The sequence below is a fragment of the Chiloscyllium plagiosum genome, chromosome 1 (assembly GCF_004010195.1).
Source record: "Chiloscyllium plagiosum isolate BGI_BamShark_2017 chromosome 1, ASM401019v2, whole genome shotgun sequence".
NCBI classification, from domain to species: Eukaryota; Metazoa; Chordata; class Chondrichthyes; order Orectolobiformes; family Hemiscylliidae; genus Chiloscyllium; species Chiloscyllium plagiosum.
In genome coordinates, this window is record NC_057710.1 from 112428977 (window position 1) to 112450702 (window position 21726).

Here is a 21726-nt window from a genome sequence, read left to right on the forward strand (position 1 = left end):
GATGTCAGGGGTGGGTCCTTTACCCAGAGAGTGGTGGGGGCATGGAATGCGCTGCCTGTGGGTGTGGTAGAGTCAGAATCATTGGTGACCTTTAAGCGGCAATTGGATAGGTACATGAATGGATGCTTAAGCTAGGACAAATGTTCGGCACAACATCGTGGGCCGAAGGGCCTGTTCTGTGCTGTATTGTTCTATGTTCTATGTTCAATTGTTTTAATTAGGGATTTGGGAGGAGTTGTCTCAGGACAATTAGGGAGTTATGGTGGTGCATCTTGTAGATGGTACCACTACACCACCAATTCCCCAAAATGCTCACATGTTCTTCTTCCATCTAGCAAACTGCTCTATTCATTTTAGCTCCCTGAACTGTATCCACATCCATGCATGTATCTTTGTACTCATTGCACAGCTTTATGCAATTTATGCAGCACAATGTGAACATAATGTAAAGTGACTGAGCACAATAAAACCCACATTGCTAACTGACAGTTAGCAGTTACTGCCTTTGCTTTTGAATTCATGTAATGCTGGACATCGGAATGCGTCTGGGACAATTTAAAAAAACAGTGAAGTTCACAACTGATCTTGGAGGAACCTGTTGGGAGATGTCACAGCACCGAAGCAGGGAAGTATTGTCTTACAATAAGTCTGCAGTAATGAGTAGAGCGGCTTCTTTCTTGATTATATGTTTTACTGAGCTATGTCTCTTGATTAAACTTAAAATATAAGCCATAAGTATTAATTTAAAAATGGTAAGGTCCTAGGGAGTGTTGCTGAAAAAAGAGATCTTGGAGTGCAGGTTATGACTCTATAACCTTGAGCAGTGTTTTGTAGAGGAATAGGACAGTGCTATTTTCTGCGTCTGTAGATTGAAAGAAGCAAAAATGGTTTTTAGTAGAGTGATATGTTCTTCTTGTCAGATATGGGAGTTTAGGGAGAGTTTACGTGTTACTGAGGGTTATATCTGCAATAAATGCCACTGGTTGCGAATCCTATCAGATCGAATTGATCAGTTGGAGAGGCCATTAGAGACAATGAGGAATTGACAAGACCAAGATATGATGGATGGTAATTATAGGAAGGGGGGAAATTCTCAGATACAGTCACATAGCTGGGTTAACTCCAGGCAAGGTAAGAGAGGTAGGTAGGTAATGCAGGTGTCTTCTGTGGCTATCCGTTTTCAAATAAGTATGCTATTTTGGAAAATGTAAGGGGTGATGGATTCTCTGGGGAATGTAGCACAAACAGCCAAGTTTCTGGTATTGAGACTGGCTCTAATGCAACGAGGCGTACGGCAGGTTCCAAGTGATCGATTATGTTAGGGGACTCTCTAGTCCAAGGTACAGATAGAGGTTTCTGTGGCCAGCAGCGAAAAAGCAGAATGGTGTGTTGCTTCCCTGGTGCCAGGATCAATGATGTCTCAGAAAGGGTGCAGAATGTTCTCACGGGGGAGAGGGGCCAGCAAGAAGTGATTGTCCACATTGGAATCAATGACATAGGAAGGGAAAAGGTGATTACAGGGAACTAGGCAGGAATTTAAAAAGGAGGCCTTAGAGAATAGTAATACCTGGATTACTCTCGGTGCTACAAGCTAGTGAGGGCAGGAATAGGAGGATAGAGCAGATGAATGCATGGCTGAGGAGCTGGTGTATGGGAGAAGGATTCACATTTTTGGATCATTGGAAGCTGTTTTGGAGTAGAGGTGACATGTACAAGAAGGACGGATTGCACCTAAATTGGAAGGGGACCAATATACTGACAGGGAGATATGCTAGAGCTGCTCGGGAGGATTTAAACTAGTAAGGAAGGGGGAGGTTCCATGGAGATAGTGAGGAAAGATTTCAATCTGAGACTGGTATAGGTGAGAACAAAGGCAGGAAGGGACAAAGCAGAGAACAAGGTAGAACTGATAAATTAAACTGCATTTATTTCAATGTAAGAGGCCTAACAGGGAAGGCATATGAACCCAGTGCATGGTTAGGAACATGGGACTGAGATATCATAGCAAATACAGAAATGTGGCTCAGGGATGGACAGGACTGGCAGCTTAATGTTCCAGGATATAAATGCTACAGGAAGGACAGAAAAGGAGGGAAGAGAGGAGGGGGAGTGGCGTTTTTGATAAGGGATAACATTACAGCTGTGCTGAGGGAGGATATTCCCGGAAATACATCCATGGAAGTTATTTGGGGAGAACGAGAAAATAAGAAAGGGATGATCACCTTATTGGGATTGTATTATACACCCCCTAATAGTCAGAGGGAAATTGAGAAACAAATTTGTAAGGAGATCTCAGCTATCTGTAAGAATAAAAGGGTGGTTATGTTAGGGGATTTTAACTTTCCAAACATCAACTGGGACTGCCATAGTGTCAAGGGTTTAGATGGAGAGGAATTTGTTAAGTGTGTACAAGACAGTTTTCTGATTCAGTATGTGGATGCACCTATAGAGAAGGTGGAAAATTTGACTTTTGAGAAATAAGGCAGGGCAGGTGACTGAGGTGCGAGTGGGGGAGCACTCTGGGGCCAGCGACCATAATTCTATTAGTTTTAAAATAATGATGGAAAAGGGTAGACCAGACCTAAAAGTTGGAGTTCTAAATTGAAGGAAAGCTAATTTTGATGGTATTAGGCAAGAACTTTCAAAAGCTGATTGGGCCCAGATGTTCGCAGGTAAAGGGATGGCTGGAAAATGGGAAGCCTTCAGGAATGAGATAACGAGAGTCCAGAGACAATATATTCCTGTTAGGGTGAAAGGAAAGGCTGGTAGGTATAGGGAATGCTGAATGACTAAAGAAATTGAGGGTTTGGTTAAGAAACAGAAGGCAGCATATGTCAGGTATGGACAAATCAAATGAATTCTTAGAAGAGTATAAAGGCAGTAGGAGTATTTTTAAGAGAGAAATCAGGAGGGCAAAAAGGGAACATCAGATAGCTTTGGCAAATAGAGTTAAAGAGAATCCAAAGGGCCTTTGCAAATACATTAAGGACAAAAGAGTAACTAGGGAGAGAATAGAGCCCCTCAAAGACCAGCAGGTCAGGCAGCAAAAGAAATTGAGGGTTTGGTTAAGAAAAAGAAGGAAGCATATGTCAGGTATAGACAGGATAGATCGAGTGAATCCTTAGAAGAGATAGTAGGAGTATACTTAAGAGAGAAATCAGGAGGACAAAAAGGGGACATGAGATAACTTTGGCAAATAGAGTTAAGGAGAATCCAAAAGGTTTTTACAAATACATTAAGGACAAAATGGCAACTAGGGAGAGAATAGGGCCCCTCAAAGATCAGCAAGACGGCCTTTATGTGGAGCCACAGTTGAGGGGAGAGATACTAAACGAGCATTTGCATCAGTGTTTACTGTGGAAAAGGATGTGGAAGATACAGAATGTAGGGAAATAGATGGTGACATCTTGAAAAATGTCCATATTACAGAGGAGGAAGTGCTGGATGTCTTGAAATGCATAAAAGTGGATAAATCCCCAGTACCTGCTCAGGTATCCCCTAGAACTCTGTGGGAAACTAGGGAAGTGATTGCTGGGCCTCTTGCTGAGATATTTGTATCATTGATAGTCACAGGTGAGGTGCTGGAAGACTGGAGGTTGCCTGACATGGTGCCACTGTTTAAGAAGGGTGGTAAGGACAAGCCAGGGAACTTTAGACCAGTGAGCCTGACATTGGTGGTGGGCAAGTTGTTGAAGGGAATCCTGAAGGACAGGATGTACATGTATTTGGAAAGGCAAGGATTGATTTGGGAGAGTCAACATGGCTTTGATTGTGGGAAATCATGTCTCACAAACTTGATTGAGATTTTTGAAGAAGTAACAAAGAGGATTGATGAGGGCAGAATGGTGGACATGATCTATATGGACTTCAATAAGGCATTCGACAAGGTTCCCCATGGGAGACTGATTAGCAAGGTTAGATCTCATGGAATACAGGGAGAACTAGCCATTTGGATATAGAACTGGCTCAAAGATAGAAGATGGATGGTGGTGGATGGAGGGTTGTTTTTCAGACTGGAGGCCTGTGACCAGTGGAGTGTCACAAGGATCGGTGCTGAGACCACTACGTTTTATCATTTATATAAATGATTTGAATGCGAGCATAAGAGGTATCATTAGTAAGTTTGCAGATGACACCAAAATTGGAGGTGTAGTGGACAATAAAGAAGGTTACCTCAGATTACAAAAGGATCTTGATCAGATGGGTTAATGGGCTGAGAAGTGGCAGATGGAGTTTAATTCAGGTAAATGCGAGGTGCTGCATTTTGGGAAAGCAAATCTTAGCAGGACTTATACACTAAATGGTAAGGTCCTCAGGAGTGTTGCTGAACAAAGAGACCTTAGAGTGCAGGTTCATAGCTCCTTGAAAGTGGAGTCGCAGGTAGATAGGATAGTGGCGAAGGCGTTTGGTATGCTTTCCTTTATTGGTCAGAGTATTGAGTACAGGAGTTGGAAGGTCATGATGCAGCTGTATAGGACTTGGTTAGGCCACTGTTGGAAGATTGCATGCAATTCTGGTCTCCTTCCTATCGGAAAGATGTTGTGAAACTTGAAAGGGTTCAGAAAAGATTTACAAGGATGTTGCCAGGGTTGGAGGATTTGAGCTATAGGGAGAGGTTGAATAGGCTGGCGCTGTTTTCCCTGGAGTGTCGGAGGCTGAGGGGTGACCTTATCAAGGTTTATAAAATTATGAGGGGCATCGATAGGATAAATAGACAAAGTCTTTTTCCTGGGATGGAGGAGTCCAGAACTAGTGGTTGAGAGGGGAAAGATATAAAAGAGACCTAAGGGGCAACGTTTTCCTGCAGAGGGTGGTACATGTATGGAATGAGCTGCCAGGGGAAGAGGTAGAGGCTGGTACAATTGCAACATTTAAAAGGCACCTGGCTGGGTATATGAACAGGAAGGTTTGGAGGCATATGGGCCAGGTACTGACAGGTGGATTAGATTGGGTTAGGATATCTGGTCGGCATGGACGAGTTGGATCGAAGGGTCTGTTTCCATGCTGTACATCTCTATGACTCTATGTAAGTGCACATCCAATCTGAGATGAATTCAGAGAGGTGAAGACAGAATAGAGATTTACAATGCCAATGCCCCAGAAGCAATCAATGCTGCAGCCTGGGCAGTAGGATTCAAGAAAACAGCTGGCAACCCCTGGGGAGTCATTGACTATACACACATGGCACTGAGAGAGTTGTATCACAGCATTGCAGAATTCATCACCAGAAAGGGCTTCCATTCCATTAATGTTCAGGTCATCACTATCACCACTTCCTAGAGAAATGTGCTCACTACCCAGGCTGCTACCTTGCCTCTTCCATCCTGCTGCACTGTCTTGTACCAGAAGTGTTTGATGGTTAACTTAGGTGGCTAAGCAACTTAGTTGGCTTATACTACAAAGTGATGCCAGCAGTGTGGGTTCAATTCCTATGCAATGAAGGATTCTCCTTCTCAACCTCTAACCTCACCTGAGGCATGGTGACCCTCAGGTTAAACCAACACCAGTCACTTCACTCTAATGCGCGAACAGTCTTTTGATTGGGAAAGATTCTGGTGATTTTTACCTTTACGCTTAACAAAATTATCAAACATGTTCAGCTTCTCTGAGGCACTCAACTCAATTAGAGCTTGTCAGGAAGGCTTTGCATTATGCTGAGAGATATTGCAGGTCAAGTGAGACAACGTATTGGAAAAAGGGTAGAAATAACTGCAGAAGGATTAGCAGAAAGATGAAGGCCAGAATGTATATTATAAATATTGTTGAGAACATCACATAAAACGAAAGGAGGTATAACCAGTGTGAGGAAACCAGTGGGTCCAATTCCCAGTAGTAAGAATAACATTGGATGGTGACAAAATGGTCAGTTCCCCTGAGTGTAAATAAGTCTGCTTCAAGCTTCATGCATGGTCTACTTGGGTGGCTAACTTCTTGCTTAGCTTCATATTTGCCACCAACAATAACTGGAATGTTTCACACTCTGTCTTAGCACGTTCAACCTTTTATTTTCATTGGGTGTCCTACTCTCAACAACACGTGAGCAACATCCACCTGTTTCCCTTGCTTATATTTCATAGTCAGATGCTATCATGCAAACAAGTTCTTTGAAATTCTTTTGTGCAGAGAGAAATGTTGATATAACATTAAAAGAGGCTGCTTGAACCTAGATTTCTTTGTGATGCGTATATATTTGATGTTGGTAGGACAAGTTGAGAAAGATGTTCATAATGATTATAGGTTTATTTTGGCTCAACTAAAAGAAAAATAGAGTGAAAAATCTAGGAAATTATGCTAAATCTTCATAATACACTAGATTGGCTCCAGTTAGAGTGTTGTGTTGTTTGAAATTCTGGGCACCATTCTGAAGAAGGATGTTGGAGCTTTCGAAATCATTCAGAGGAATGCAACTGGGATGAACAATTTGATTTCCGATGAGAGAGCTGAGAGTGTTTGGAACACTTGCCCTCATCGGTCAGGGCACTGAGTACCGGAATTGGGATGTCATATTACAGCTGAACAAGACATTGGTCAGGCCACATTTAGAATACTGCATAAATTCTGGCCTCCCTGCTATAGGAAGGATGTTATTAAATTGAAGAGGGTGCAAAAAAGAGTTACAAGGATTTTACTGAGACTAGAAGGTTTGAGTTATAAGGAAAGACTGAAAAAGTTGGGACCTTTTTCCCTGGAGCGTCAGAGGCTGAGGGGGCGACCTTATAGAGGTTTTTAAAATCATGAGTGGCATGAATAATAGCCAAGGTCTTTCCCTAAGGGTGGGAGAATATAAAACTAGAAGGCATAGGTTTAAAGTGAGAGGGGAAAGATTTAAAAGGGACCTGGGGGTAAAGTTTTCTGGCAGAAATTTTTTTCTGGTGTGTATATAGAACTAGCTGCCAGAAGAAGTGGTAGAGCAGGTATAATCACAACATGTGAAAGACATTTGGACAGGCAGATCAATAGGAAAAGTTTAGAGGGATATGGGCCAAACACAAGCAAATGGGACGAGTTCAGGTCAGGAAACCTAGTCAGCGTGGACGAATTGAGCTAAAGAACCTCTTTCCATGCTGCATACCTTGATGACTAGATAATTCTGAGTTGGTGTTTTCCTCTTTTAAGTAAGATGTGGAGGCATTTAACAAGAAATTTATCAGTAGTGCTCAAAATATGTACATTTTTTAATAAAATTGCAACAAAGCAACAGTTTCTATTGACTGACTTTTCCTTATTCTGGAAGGGCTGCATCAAATTGGAAACTGGTGAATACAACATCTCAACTCCAAAGAAGGAGGGTGATAGAAAAGAGGAAATGAGAGCTTAATTAGTCCAACATTTATCATGGGGAACATTTTGAAATTGATAATTAGGGAGGTTATAGCAGGCCATTTAGAAAATATAAATGCAATCAGGCAGAGACGACATGGTTTTATGGAAAGGAAATCATGTTTGATTTATTTACTAGAGTTCTCTGAGGAAATAACATGAAAATGAATAAAGGACAGTGTTTAATTCTGGTATACTTGGATTTATAAACTAAAGTAGCACATCGATAATAATTACATGATGAAGGGTTATAAATTGGAAGGGATAGAGGATTAGTTCGAAAGTAGTAAACAGAGACTGGGGAATAAATGGATTACTTTCAGGTTAGCAAGTTGTAATTAGTACAGGGATCATTGTGGGGACTCAACTATTTACAATCTGTATCAATAAGTTGGATAAAGTGATGAAAAGAATGACTGCACAATTTACTAGTGGCACAAAGATAAATCAGAGAGAATGTTGGGGAAAGGACACAGATTTCTGCTAAGGAATATATTTAGATCAAGTGAATGGGCAAAAAAAAAAGGCAGATGGAGTGCAATGTGGGAAAATGTAAACTTGTGAACTTTCACAGAAAGAATGTTCTTAAAAAAATAAAAATGTTAGTAAACTTTGTGGTAAAAAGAGATCTGGATATCGTGGGGCATGAATCACAAAATGTTAGTATGCAAGGACAACAAATGTTTAGAATGATAAATGGGTATTGTCATTTATTGCAAGCAGATACAAGCAAATTCAATAGTCCTCTGAAGTAGCAACTTGGGATTGAGAATGACTTCCTTCCACTCCAGGTTAAATGTGTTCTGAATAGCCCGATAAATAGAATACGTGATCTTCTGGGTCTGCCTCATGTGGTGATGCTTGAAGGCTCAGGTAGATGAGTTATTCACAAGTCGTGTGCTCCCCCTGATTCCATTACTTAGCCTACCAGTGTCTTCCCATTAAGGTCTATCAATATGGTTGGTGCCACACTGAATGAACATTATCCCCTGGAAAAGCCAGAATCCAAGGACTGCCAAGAGTTCGTGAGAATATTTGATCACTTCAGGAATGCTTTGCAGACATCTCTTAAGCAGAAAGGATATTAAGTAGTCCAGTAAACCATGACTTTAGCTTTATCCTAGTCCTCAAATTTTACTTTCTTCAGTTAACAGAAGTGGATCTCACACATTGGAGGTGCTAATTCATTTTGTCATCTCTGTTTGACTTTGATCTCATTTTCTAGGATCTTCCCATTGATCACAATCAACGAGGGTAGATGATTCACTGGGGGAGCTGGTTGGAAGATTTTTCATCATTTTCTTGATGATTAATGAAACACTCTTTTTTTTCTCATTTAGAGAAGGCAACAATAACCTGGACCTCCATTTCTGAATGCGAACAAATACAAGCACATCTGCATTCTGGAGCTTAATAAATAAAGTTAGAGTGATTTTGATTTTGCAAAGAAAGCAGCATTGGTTAAAAGTATATTCTGTAAGTTATCTCCATGCATCTTGTGAGTACTACAGTGAAAAAGATGGAAAAGAGAATTGATGTGATGACAGTCTTTTTAATCCCAGCATTCACGATCATGTGGACTTTGTTAGTTCTATTGATAAGGATCATAGCTTGCATGTCATGATTGAGTGATGAAGAATAGAGACAAATTTTGAAGCAATCAGATTTGAGGAGGATACTACCTCTGCCTTAGCAGTGACAGAGTCAAAAAGGACCACGTCAGTGATTGGTGCTGGTCGTGGCATTTTTATTGGCTATGTTGCACAGGTGAGATCAAATCTATGGATCCCTATACGGAAAAATAATGCACTGCAAGTGTGGAAGGTACTCTTTCATTGCTGAAAGGAGGGTAATTGAGGAGGATCCTTGCAATTACTTTCGCTGGGCAGACAGCAAGGAGAGTCCTTAGTGGTTAAATCAATCAGATTCCAATTTAATGAAACTGCTTGGAGGAGAATCAGATAAAAAGCTGAGGGAAATAAAATTGAAGAACTCAGCAGAATGAGTGGAGTGAAATTGTATGGACAATTTAACCCAGAGTGTTGTGGTTGGATGTGTTGAATTATACCTTTCTGTGCTGTGTAACCTGTGATATGAAGCATTCACTTTGTAACTCCCTCATTAATAAGAAACCAATACAAAACAATCACTTTGCAATATACCTTTAAATAGCTTTCTGTTCTATTATATTATTCATAGATTATAAATTGGTCAAATGGATCAAGGTTATACTGTCCCTCTGCAAAGTCAATGTTTTGCCAATTAGAAAGCTGTGGATGTGTCTGTACATAGAGCAGTGGCAATGTGTAATAGCACTGAAATGTCTTCGATGACTTCATCAGTGACCTTCCCTCCATCACTAGTTCAGATTATTTGTTGATGGTTGCACAATGTTCAGCACCATTTGCCACTGTTCAGTTAATGAGGCAATCCATGGCCACATGTAGTAAGACCAGGACAATATTCAACATTGGGCTGATTCAATAACATTCATGCCACACAACCTCAAGGCAATAACTATATTCAATATGTCAAAATCAAAGACTTCTGTTGACATTCTGGAGGTTACTAATGACCAGACATTTAACTGGACAAGCTATATAAGTACTGTCATTACAGGAATAGGACAGAGGGTAATATTCTGTGGCAAATAACTCATGCTGACTCCTGAATGCCTGTCTACCATATACCAAACACAAGTCAAGTCTGAGACTGAATACTTCACTTTTGCCTGGATGAATGCAGCTCTCATCAATGAAGATACTCAAAATCATCTAAGACAAAACAACCTGTTTGATCAGTATTCCATCCAGCATCTTAAAGATTCACTGCTGCCATTACAGGTACACATTGGCTGAAGTGTATGCTATCTATAAGACAATTCACAAATGTGGTAGATCTGGTAGAAAGGTGCAATTGAGGAGGTTATATTTAGGTGTACGGAGTACGCAGGTGGAGGGAGAGCAGATCTGTGCTGAAAGAGTGAAGTGTCTTTGAAATGTTACATTTGTAACTGAACTCTGTGTGGAAAATAGTAGCAATTGCAAATACACCAAGTGATTCATCTTCTTGTGGTGGGTTTCTGCTGAAATTGTCCCTTTTACAATTATCTATGATATGGATGAGTAATTCATAATTATTTCCATGAAAATAGAAGGAGTGCTTCTCTTTTTCATGCCCTTCCATAAAGTAGGTTGTATTTTTAAATGAACAATAGACAGGTATAATTATCAAAATTTATATGAGTGTTTAATGGATAACCTTTCATGCTCACTTCTCCCAGTTGATTATTTTTGTGCTATAAGTATGAATCCCTCCCCCACCCCTTATGCAGAACTTCTATTTCACCATGTAATTGACCTTACATGATACTTAACGTCCTATTTGTATCAAATTTTATTACTGGAAAAAGAGCTGAGCAGAGGTCAAACAAAGAAAATGGTGAAGACAAAATTATGAATGGTCCTACTGTTTGTTCCAGCAATGTCAAACCTTAATTGTCAGTTCATGCATATTTGTGAATCCAAAATAAGGACCCTAGACAGCCTACCACCCCCAGGATGACAAAATATAAATCAGAAAACAGGTAATATAAACCCTGTTTTAAAGTGTTAATGTACAGGAGGAAGGAGAGATTAAGAAAATAATTACACTTTCTTGAAGTCTAGGAACCAATGGGCTGGAGGAGGAGATGAAATTTAACCTCAAGGTCAGGGGCATTAGGGAGAGGAAGCTTGTGTACAGGACTGCACTGACGATAAAGATAGGAAAGGCCATGATGGGGAATGGGAAATTGAAGTCTAGGGGAGAAAGACTGAATGTTAATGAGAATGTTAATGTTAATGCACTTGAAGAACCATCCCAAAATAAGCACAAGACTAAATATAATGGGCAATTAAGAAGGTTAAGGAGAAAATAAACTCCTAAAACTCCTGGAACTGGACAGCCCGGAGGTGACCCAGTTTTGTCCAGAACAGAATACTAACTGTGCATCTTGATTCTCATTGCTTTATTGCCTTATTCTGCATTTAATGATAAAGCTCAAATTGGTCTTTGCCAGTAATATCACAAGGCAACTTTGGAATAAGAAATCCTGCTAATTCCATCTGTCCAGAATACTAATCCAAACATCCTGTACCACCATGTCTCGGTTTTTCTAAATGAATTCCGTGACCTTTCCTCTTAACCATTTTTATCCATGAGTCGCTGATTATTTAAATAGTTAATTGGTCGCGCACCTGCCCAGTAATTTTGCATCTGTGCAGAATGATGATTTAAATTATGAAAGATTATTGCATCTTCCTTCTTCTCAAATCCATGACAAATTATCTCAGGAAAGCATGAATGAGGCTGTGTTTTTAGCAGTTCTTCACTGTACATATCAGACATCCAGTCAATGCCAGCATTGGAATTAATTCCCTTGGAATCAATATTGCAATATTCCAGTTCATTTTCCCAAAAGAGTTGCAGAAATGATGTGTGGCAATATTTGAGACAGAATCCAAGGTCAGATTTTGTCATGTTAATTGTTAGATGCTTCTCTTTCATAAATCAGACATCAGGTGAAGTTAAATTTATTTTTGTGATTGAGGTAAACCAACCTTTTTAATATTCTATTTTCATTCTTTATGAAATGTTGAGTAATATTAATGAGTCTTAATGAATTTCATACAGATCTAAAAAGACATCACGACCTGTCTTTTCAAATTAATATCATTTAAAATATTTATTACACTGCCAGGTTCCTAATTGGTCGAAGTGATAGTACGCTACAATGTATGCATCGGGAAAAATGTCAGCACTAATTTTAATTTCAAACACTAATTATAACTTCTGCAAAATGGAGGTACCAAAAGATCAAGTTGCTTATTTTTTCATATAATGAAAACACAGTAATTGTTGCTAACTGTTGTGCTGATATAGTTAGAGACTTCCTGTTCAGCGTAGGCCCATTGATTCCTGTGTCTTACTCACCATTAATTCTCCACAGAAATATGACAATTTAATATTCATGCACCATTCTAACAGCCACAGCAACCTGTAGTGAAAATAAGCAGATTTCACTACATTTTGAAAATAAATGGCAATGGTAAGATTTCATGTCAGTTGTTAAATAACTGCCATCTAAAACAGATAGGATACTGCTTACTTTGGAATTCGTGCTGGAAAAGGACATTTCTTTATAAATGGAAGTTTATTTTAAGTGTATCATGTACTGGAAAATTTCATATCCTGTCAAGAGAGATATATATTGACTCTAACCATTGCTAAAAGAGCAGACTCTGAATACTTTGGAAACTTGAATGGGTACACTAACATCAGTTTTGTAAGGTTCATTTGGTCTTAATAAGATTCAGGTTCAGCAACACAGAGAATCTAACCATTGCATTAATACAAAGACTGCAATCTGCATATCTTCAACACACAGATTAATAAATATTATTTTTCATACTGTTTACAAGATAAAATTTTATCAGAACCTTTCTCTATCAGAGTGGTTGCCCAGTCTGTATGTGATGTGAACTCAGTGATTGCACACAATATACCAACAGTGGCCTAACCAATGTTCTGTACAGCTGCAATATGACCTTCCAATTCCTATACTCAATACTCTGACCAATAAAGGAAAGCATTCCAAACACCTTCTTCACTATTCTATCTACCTGTGACTCTACTTTCAAGGAACTATGAACCTGCACTCCGAGGTCTCTTTGGTCAGCAACACTCCCCAGTACCTTAACATTAAGTGTATAAGTCCGGCCCTGATTTGCCTTTCAAAAATGCAGCACCTCACATTATCTAAATTAAACTCCATCTGCTATTCCTTGGCCCATTAGCCCACCTGATCAAGATCCTGTTGCACTCTGAGGTAACCTTCAATTTTCTCAGATATTTCTGCTTTTCTAATAATTAACATAGAACACAGAACATTTCAGCGCAGTACAAGCCCTTCGGCCCTTGGTGTTGTGCTGACCTGTGGAACCAAACTGAAGCCTATCTATCCTACACAATTCCATTTTCAAAATGCTACTTCCTTGACGGGGAATTGAACCTCGGACACAGCTGTGAGAGCACCAAATCCTAACCACTAGACCACCGGGGAACTGTGTGTCACATAATAGCCATTAATTCCTTGTACATTACCTCCTGCAAGCCTTTGACTTTACGCATAATTTTTTTAACATACGTTTTTAACCTACTCCACCACACTGCCAATTCCACCTCCTAGTTCATAACCTCTTGTGCTGAGCCATCAAGCTCCAATTCTTTTCTTGGCTCTACTGAACACAGACATGTAGGACATATGATCTCCACAGTCTTCTCTGTGGAAACCACTGACATCAGCAAACTGAGATATCTATTTCTTAATCACTGTAGAAAAATGATGGATGAAAAATTTCATCTTCACTGCTTGATTTTCCTTCTTCTTTCTAGAATACTAGGAAAATATTTCTGCTGAAAGCTTGAAGTTCAGTCAACTCCTATATGGCTATGCCTTCTCTTGCTGCAAAAAAAGAATCAAGTGATGAGTCATCTATAAATGAGCCAGATTGATGGAGTAAAATTCTGACGAAGATCTGATGATTTTCCTACTGATACTGAGATCCATTCTCTTTTCATATTCTGTGGTTCTTCTTACATCCTCTACTGGTGTGAGTCTGCTCCCCAGCAGGCAATAACATCTCTGATGCTTCATATGGTGTGTGGTGACACCAATTACAAATGGAAAAGAAACTTGTGGATTCAATGAAGTTATTCCTTTTCATAAACCCATGGCACGATTAAGACGTGCAAAAAGCTCTTTTGTAGATTCCATCTCCAGACTTGATTGCAGATTCAACAATATCGGGCATTTGTTCCACAATAGCTACCTTGACAATAGGAAGAACTTGTAATTTTGATTTTTTTTCATATAAAGGAGTTGTTTCATCAGGCTCTTGTTGCATATTGTTGGTAGCTTCAGCAGACTAAACCGACCAATTTGTGTTTTTGTTGCTTCTATGAAAATCATGCTGACCCCTCTCAGCAAAGACAGGAAGTTTGACTTGATTTATGTTTTTATTAAGGAGTGAAACAAGGTTCAATATCTCTTCTTGTGCTAAATCAGTGACCTCGGTGGCATGTTGATTACTTTTCCTCCCATTCATTCCTGAAATACCAAATTAAGGTCTGGAATTCCACTTGTAGCTGGCCACCTTCATCCTTGGTGCACCTCTTTCCCACTTCTACCTTCTCTTCAAAGAGAAATGAAAGCTCCTCAATATTCACTCTTGGTCCTAGTAATGGAATGTTTTCAATAAAGACTGATGCATAGTGTATTGAGTCAACTTGAACTTGTTCTGTAATTGATGAATAAAGAAAACTCAAAAGTATACATATTTCTCTAATTAATAAAGAATAATTCTGATCAGGATTGATGCACAGAATATCAGTAAAATCTCTCTCTTATATTAAAATGTAGCATACATCTGTCCTTGCATCATGGAGTAGAATGGAAGATAGTCAGATAAACTCAGGCTTCAGCCACAGTGCAGTCTCAAAAAGAATGGACATCCTACCCCTGTGTGAAGTCAAACATTTGTGTTGCTTCCACGAAGTATGAGATATGTTCAAACTTTTCTTGGCAGGCTGTATCACTTCCCCAAGGAAGGACACATCCTGTTGGTTAGCATCATCTACTCCTCAGATGTTCACAGATTGCTGTTTTCTGATGATTAACAGCACAGCAGACAAAAGTCACTTGCCGCTGCAGAAAACTATCCACAAATGGTTTTATGTCATTTAGAAAACCTGGCAATAATATCTGAGCAAAATTCACATCGGTGAGCTTTATTTCCACCATAGCAGTGACATGGAGCAGCGGTGATGATTATATATGCTTCTCACAGTTTCTCTTTCCTTTCTAGCACGTTTGCATACCTCTTACTGATGAACTGAACCAAGTTGGAGTCAGTGGTCTGCCCTTAGAAACATCCCATCTCCCCAGTGAGTAGCCTGTATTGTTTGTGAAGTTTATCCTGTCTTCACTAATTTTAAGGTCCACTTTGGACTGCAAGAACTCCAATAAAGATTCTTTCAGCACTCATTCTGCAAAACAGTTTTTGAGCTCCTCACTCAGTATTCCATATTTGCAGTTTTCTATGAGTTGGTAAAAGTCAAATATCAAGGAGGTTAGAGGTTGTTAGGAAAGGAGAGATGTGTATACGGATGCCATCTCTAACCCTTCATGCTCATGCATGTTTTGGAGGTTTTGAGTTATAAAGCTCTGTTAACTTAAAAGCTCTAAGATCTGAATTCTTAACTCAAAACAATGGAGACATCCTTTATACTTGACCTCACAAGTTAAGACTGGCAAGTATTAATGAAATGTGTACGTTTTATGAAGCACATTTTATAAATACTTCATTGTCAAGCAGTGAAGACAATATGGATGTTCGTTATCTTTCAAAGCCCAGGATTGAATGTTATCTGAACAGTTGATGTCTTCTTTATTCTGTTCTTGAAGCAATGTGAATTTGAACTGGTCTCAGAAGAATAATGCCACAAAAGCAATGGTGAGACTATGCCACAAAGGGCTCTAGATTTCAGATGCTTAGTCTTAATTCTGATGGTGTCTTATTCTTTATTATTAACTGGTTCAAAGTAGCTCTTCCCACTGGCTTAAGATAAAAATCATTAGTATTCACCCACCTCAGTAACTCAAGGCAGATAGGCTAAACAGAAGTGAGCTTCATGAACAAAGCACCACTGTGTGAACAATTGGCTTTTCCTTTTAAATTTAGAGACATTGACGAACACACCAACTAATGTAAAAACCTTCACCCAACACTCTCAGGAATTCAATATCATTAAAACAATTGTTTCTTGCAGAACATCGTGACGTCTTTTAAAACAGGTACAGTTTATTGTGCATTTGCAAACTAAAACCTTTTGAAAATAGCTGACATTTAAAAAAACGATAACCAATTCAAGATGCTACATTCAAAACTACTACTTATTCCTTTAAAGCTTGAATTGCTCCTAGTGTAGTTAAAATAAACACATTTGCTTAACCCAGACCACTTTAATACTTTTAGATCATTTCAGCGGAGTGGTGTAAACAGCTATCAAAAAGTATGATGCTGGAAAAGCATAGCTGGTCAGGTAGCATCCAAGAAGCAGGAGAATCGATGTTTCGAGCAAAAGCTGTTCATCAGGAATGAGCCTATGCTCGAAAAGTCAACTCTCCTGCTCCTCGAATGCTGCCTGACCGGCTGTGCTTTTCTAGCACCACACTGTTTGACTCTGATACCCAGCATCTGCAGTCCTCACTTTCTCCTAGTGTAAACAAATGTCCTAACACTAAATTGTATCACCAGCAGGAATTCAAATGAGGCAAAGTCATGAAATGTTACTTCAAACAATATCATGCAATAAAAATTAGCAACATTATCAAAATCTTACAAATTTAACTGCTGAAACTGGGAAACTGAAAACTGGATGAGTTGAGGCTTACAAACGTTCCATTCTCACCACACGTCCATTACCTCCTGGACATACCTTTGGGTCATTCAGTTATGAAGACGTACAGCACGGAAACATACCCTTCGGTCCAACGTGTCCATACCGACCACATATCTCAACCCAATTTAGTCACACCTGCCAGCACCCGGCCCATATCCCTCTAAATCTTTCCTATTCATGCACCCGTCCAAATGCATCTTAAATGTTGCAATTGTACCAGCCTCCAATACTTCCTCTGGCAGCTCATTCCATACATGTATCACCCTCTGCGTGAAAAAGTTGACCCTTAAGTCCCTTTTATCTCTTTCCCCTCTCACGCTTAAACCTATGCCCTCTAGTTCTGGACTCCCCGAACCCAGGGAAAAGAGTTTGTCTATTTACCTATCCTTGCCCCTCATGATTTAATAAACCTCTATAAGGTTACCCCTCAGCTTCCAACGCTCCAGGGAAAACAGCCCCAGCCTGTTCAGCCACTCCTAGTAGTTCAAGTCCTCCAACTCTGGCAACATCCTTGTAAATCTTTTCTGAACCCTTTCAAGTTTCACAACATCTTTCTGATAGGAAGGAAACCAGAATTTCATGCAATATTCCAACAGTGGCCTAACCAATGTCCTGTACAGCTGCAACATGACCTCTCACTTCCTGTACTCAATACTCTGTCCAATAAAGGAAAGCATACCAAACACCTTCTGCACTATCCTATCTACCTGCGACTCCACTTTCAAGGAGCTTTGAACCTGCACTCCAAGGTCTTTTTGTTCAGCAACAGTCCCTAGGACTTTACCATTAAGGGTATAAGTCCTGCTAAGATTTGCTTTTCCAAAATGCAGCACCTTACATTTATCAGAATTAAACTCCACCTGCCACTTCTCAGCCCATTGGCCCATCTGGTCCAGAGCCTGTTGTAATCTGAGGTAACCTTCTTCGCTGTCCACTACACCTCCAATTTTGGTGTCATCTGTAAACTTATTAACACTACCTCTTATGTTCACATTCAAATCATTTATGTAAATGACAAAAAGTAGAGGACCCAGCACTGATCTTTGTGGCACTCCACTGGTCACAGGCCTCCAGTCTGAATCCTCCACCACCACCCTCTGTCTTCTATCTTTGAGCCAGTTCTGTATCCAAATGGCTAGTTCTCCCTGTATTCCGTGAGATCTAAGCTTGCGAACCAGTGTTCCATGGGAAACGTTGTTGAACGCCTTACTGAAGTCCATATAGATCACATCTACAACTCTGCCCTCATCAATCCACTTAGTTACTTAGAGTCATAGAGATGTACAGCATGGAAACAGAACCTTCGGTCTAACCTGTCCATGCTGAAAATGCAATCACATTTGTGAGACATGATTTCCCATGCACAAAGCCATGTTGACTATCCCTAATCAGTCCTTGCCTTTCCAAATACATGTACATCCTTTCCCTCAGGATTCCCTCCATCAACTTGCCCACCACCGATGTCAGGCTCACTGGTCTATAGTTCCCTAGCTTGTCCTTACCACCTTTCTTAAACAGTGGTACCATGTTTGCCAACCTCCAGTCTTCTGGCACCTCACCTGTGACTATTGATGATACAATTATCTCAGCAATGGATCCAGTAATCACTTCTCTAGTTTCCCACAGAACTCTGGATACACCTGATCAGGTCCTGGGGATTTATCTACTTTTATGCATTTCAAGACATCCAGCACTTCCTCCTCTGTAATATGGATAATTTAGAAGATGTCACCACCTATTTCCCCCATTCTATATCTTCCATATCCTTTTCCACAGTAAATACAGATGCAAAATACTCAATTAGTATCTCCCCCCGTCTCCTGCGGCTCCACACAAAGGCCATCTTGCTAATCTTTGAGGGGCCACATTCTCTCCCTAGTTACCATTTTGTCCTTAATGTATTTGTAAAAGCCCTATGGATTCTCCTTAACCCTATTTGCCAAGACTATGTCATGCCCCCTTTTTGCCCTCTTGACTTCCCTCTTAAGTATACTCTTATTGCCTTTATACTCTTCTAAGGATTCACTCGATCTATCCTATTTATACTTTACACATGCTTCCTTATTTTTCTCAACCAAGCCCTTAATTTCTTTAGTAATCCAGCATTCCCTACACCTACCAGCTTTGCCTTTCACCCTAAGAGGAATATACTTTCTCTGAATTCTCGTTATCTCATTTCTGAAGGCTTCCCATTTTCCAGCCGTCCCTTTACCCGCAAACATCTGCCCCCAATCAGCTTTTGAAAGTTCTTGCCTAATACTGTCAAAATTGCCTTTCTCCAATTTTAGATCTTTTAGATCCGGTCTATCCTTTTCCATCACTATTTTAAATCTAATAGAATTATGGTCGCTGGCCACAAAGTGCTCTCCCGCTGACACCTCAGTCACCTGCCCTGCCTTATTTCCCAAGAGTAGGTCACGCTTTGCACCTTCTCTAGTAGGTACATCCACATACTGAATCAGAAAATTGTCTTGTACACACTTACCAAATTCCTCTCCATCTAAACCCTTAACACTATGGCAGTCCCAGCCTATGTTTGGAAATTTAAAATCGCGTACCATAACCACCCTATTATTCTTACAGATAACTGAAATCTCCTTACAATTTTGTTTCTAAATTTCCCTCTGACTATTAGGAGGTCTGTAATAAAATCCCAATAAGCTGATCATCCCTTTCTTATTTCTCAGTTCCACCCAAATAACTTCCCTGGATGTACAGCAGGAATGCTATCCCTTATCAAAAATGCCACTCCCCCTCCTCTCTTGCATCCCTTTGTATCCTTCCTGTAGCATTTGTATCCTGGAACCTGAAGCTGCCAGTCCTGCCCATCCCTGAGCCATGTTTCTATAATTGCTATGATATCCCAGTCCCATGTTCCTAACCATGCCCTGAGTTCATCTGCCTTCCCTGTTAGGCCCCTTGCATTGAAATAAATGCAGTTTAATTTATCAGTCCTACCTTGTTCTCTAATTTGTCCCTGCCTGCCCTGACTGTTTGACTCGTTTCTGTTCTCAACTGTACCAGCCTAAGGTTGATCTCTTTCCTCACTATCTCCCTGGTTTCCACTGCCGTCCCCAATTTACTAGTTTAAATCCTCCCGAGCAGCTCTAGCAAATCCCCCTGCCAGTATATTAGTCCCCTTCCAATTTAGGTGCAATCCGTCATTCTTATACAGGTCACTTCTACCCCAAAATAGATTCTAATGATTCAAAAGTCTGAATCTTTTTTCCATACACCAGCTCCGCAGCCATGCATTTATCTGGTCTATCCACCTATTCCTGCCCTCACTAACTCGTAGCACCGGGAGTAACCCAGATATTACTAATCTCAAGGACATCCTTTTTAAATTCCTGCCTAAATTCTGTAATCACCCCTCAGAATCTCAACCTTTTCCCTTCCTATGTTGTTGGTTACAATGTGGACAATGACCTCCTGGTGGCCTCTCTCCCCCTTGAGAACATTCTGTACCCTTTCTGTGACATCCTTGATCCTGGCGCCAGGGAAGCAACACACCATTCCAATTTTCCGCTGATTACCACAGAAACGTCTTTCCATACCTCAGACTAGAGCGTCCCCAAACATAATTGATCTCTTGGAACCCAATGTACCCCTCATTGCATTAGAGCCAGTCTCAATACCAAAAACTTGGCTGTTTGTGCTACGTTCCCCTGAGAATCCATCACCCCCTACATTTTCCAAAACAGCATATTTGTTTGAAATGGGGATTGCCACAGAAGACTCCTGCACCAACTGCCTACCTTTCCTGAAGTAAACCCATCTATGTGACCGTATCTAAGACATTCCCCCCTTCCTATAATTGCCATCCATCACATACTGTTGTTGTTGCAAATTCCTCATTGCTTCTAACTGTCTCTCTAACCGATCCATTCAATCGATAAGATTCGCAACCAACAGCATTTATGGCAGATATAATCCATTCTAATCCTTAAACATTCTTTAAACTCCCACCTCTGACCAGAAGTACATATCACTCTACTAAAGGCCATTTTTGCTCCTTCACAATCTACATACCCAGAAAATAACACCGTCTTATTCCTCTACAAACTCTGCCCCAGGTTAAATTTATAGTTATGGCTTATATTTTAAGTTTAATCAAGGGATATATCTCCAAAAACATATAATCAAGAAAAAACCCGCTCTACTCACTACTGCAGACTTTCTGTAGATCTCACTTAAAACAATGATTAACTTATCTGATTCTGTGCTGTGAACATCACCCAACAGTTCCTCCAATTTCACTGTTTGTTAATTTTCCCAGACGCACTCCGATGTTCAGCGATACATGAATTCGAACAGCAAAGGCAGTGTCAGTTTCTTTCCCTCTTTCTCTCCTGCACTGACCTCACCATGTGCTTCCTTTGTCTGTTCTTCTCCCTATTAAAACTGCTGTTGTTTTGACTTTTTATTTCCAAAGTTCCAAAACAATGCAACAGCATATAAAACAGTAATTGCTGCTCCTGGAATTCGAGGAAGTCGCATCCAGCACATAAGCTACCTCAAAAAAGGAGCAGCTGTTACAGCCAGAAATATTTCCTATCCTCCATCTTGGATTACCCAGAATCCTCCAGTCGAACCAGCCCTAGTGATGATGATATCGATCCACAAGGTCTGGGTGAAGCAGTCTAGTCCAGCTGACTTGACTTGATCATACAGCCAAGGAACTGAGTTCAATTTGTGAAGATTTTACAGAATTTACAAATAGGCTATTCTTAATTCCTGTCTTCAGTCAAGCTGCGTTAGTGCTGATATATTGATCTTCTTTGTTATAGACTTTTGAGCCTTTCCATGCTTTGCTGCCAGGTGAATGATCATCATCAATCAGAAAGATCCAGCAGGTACAAGTCCCCCACATGGATTGAGTGATATAGACATCTTCAGATC

General features: G+C 40.2%; 1 long non-coding RNA gene across 1 annotated transcript in view; it reads right to left on the reverse strand.

Moving 5' to 3' along the window:
- LOC122551718 overlaps positions 1 to 21726 on the reverse strand; it is a 128376-nt gene that overhangs the window by 71165 nt on the left and 35485 nt on the right. The window lies entirely within an intron of this gene.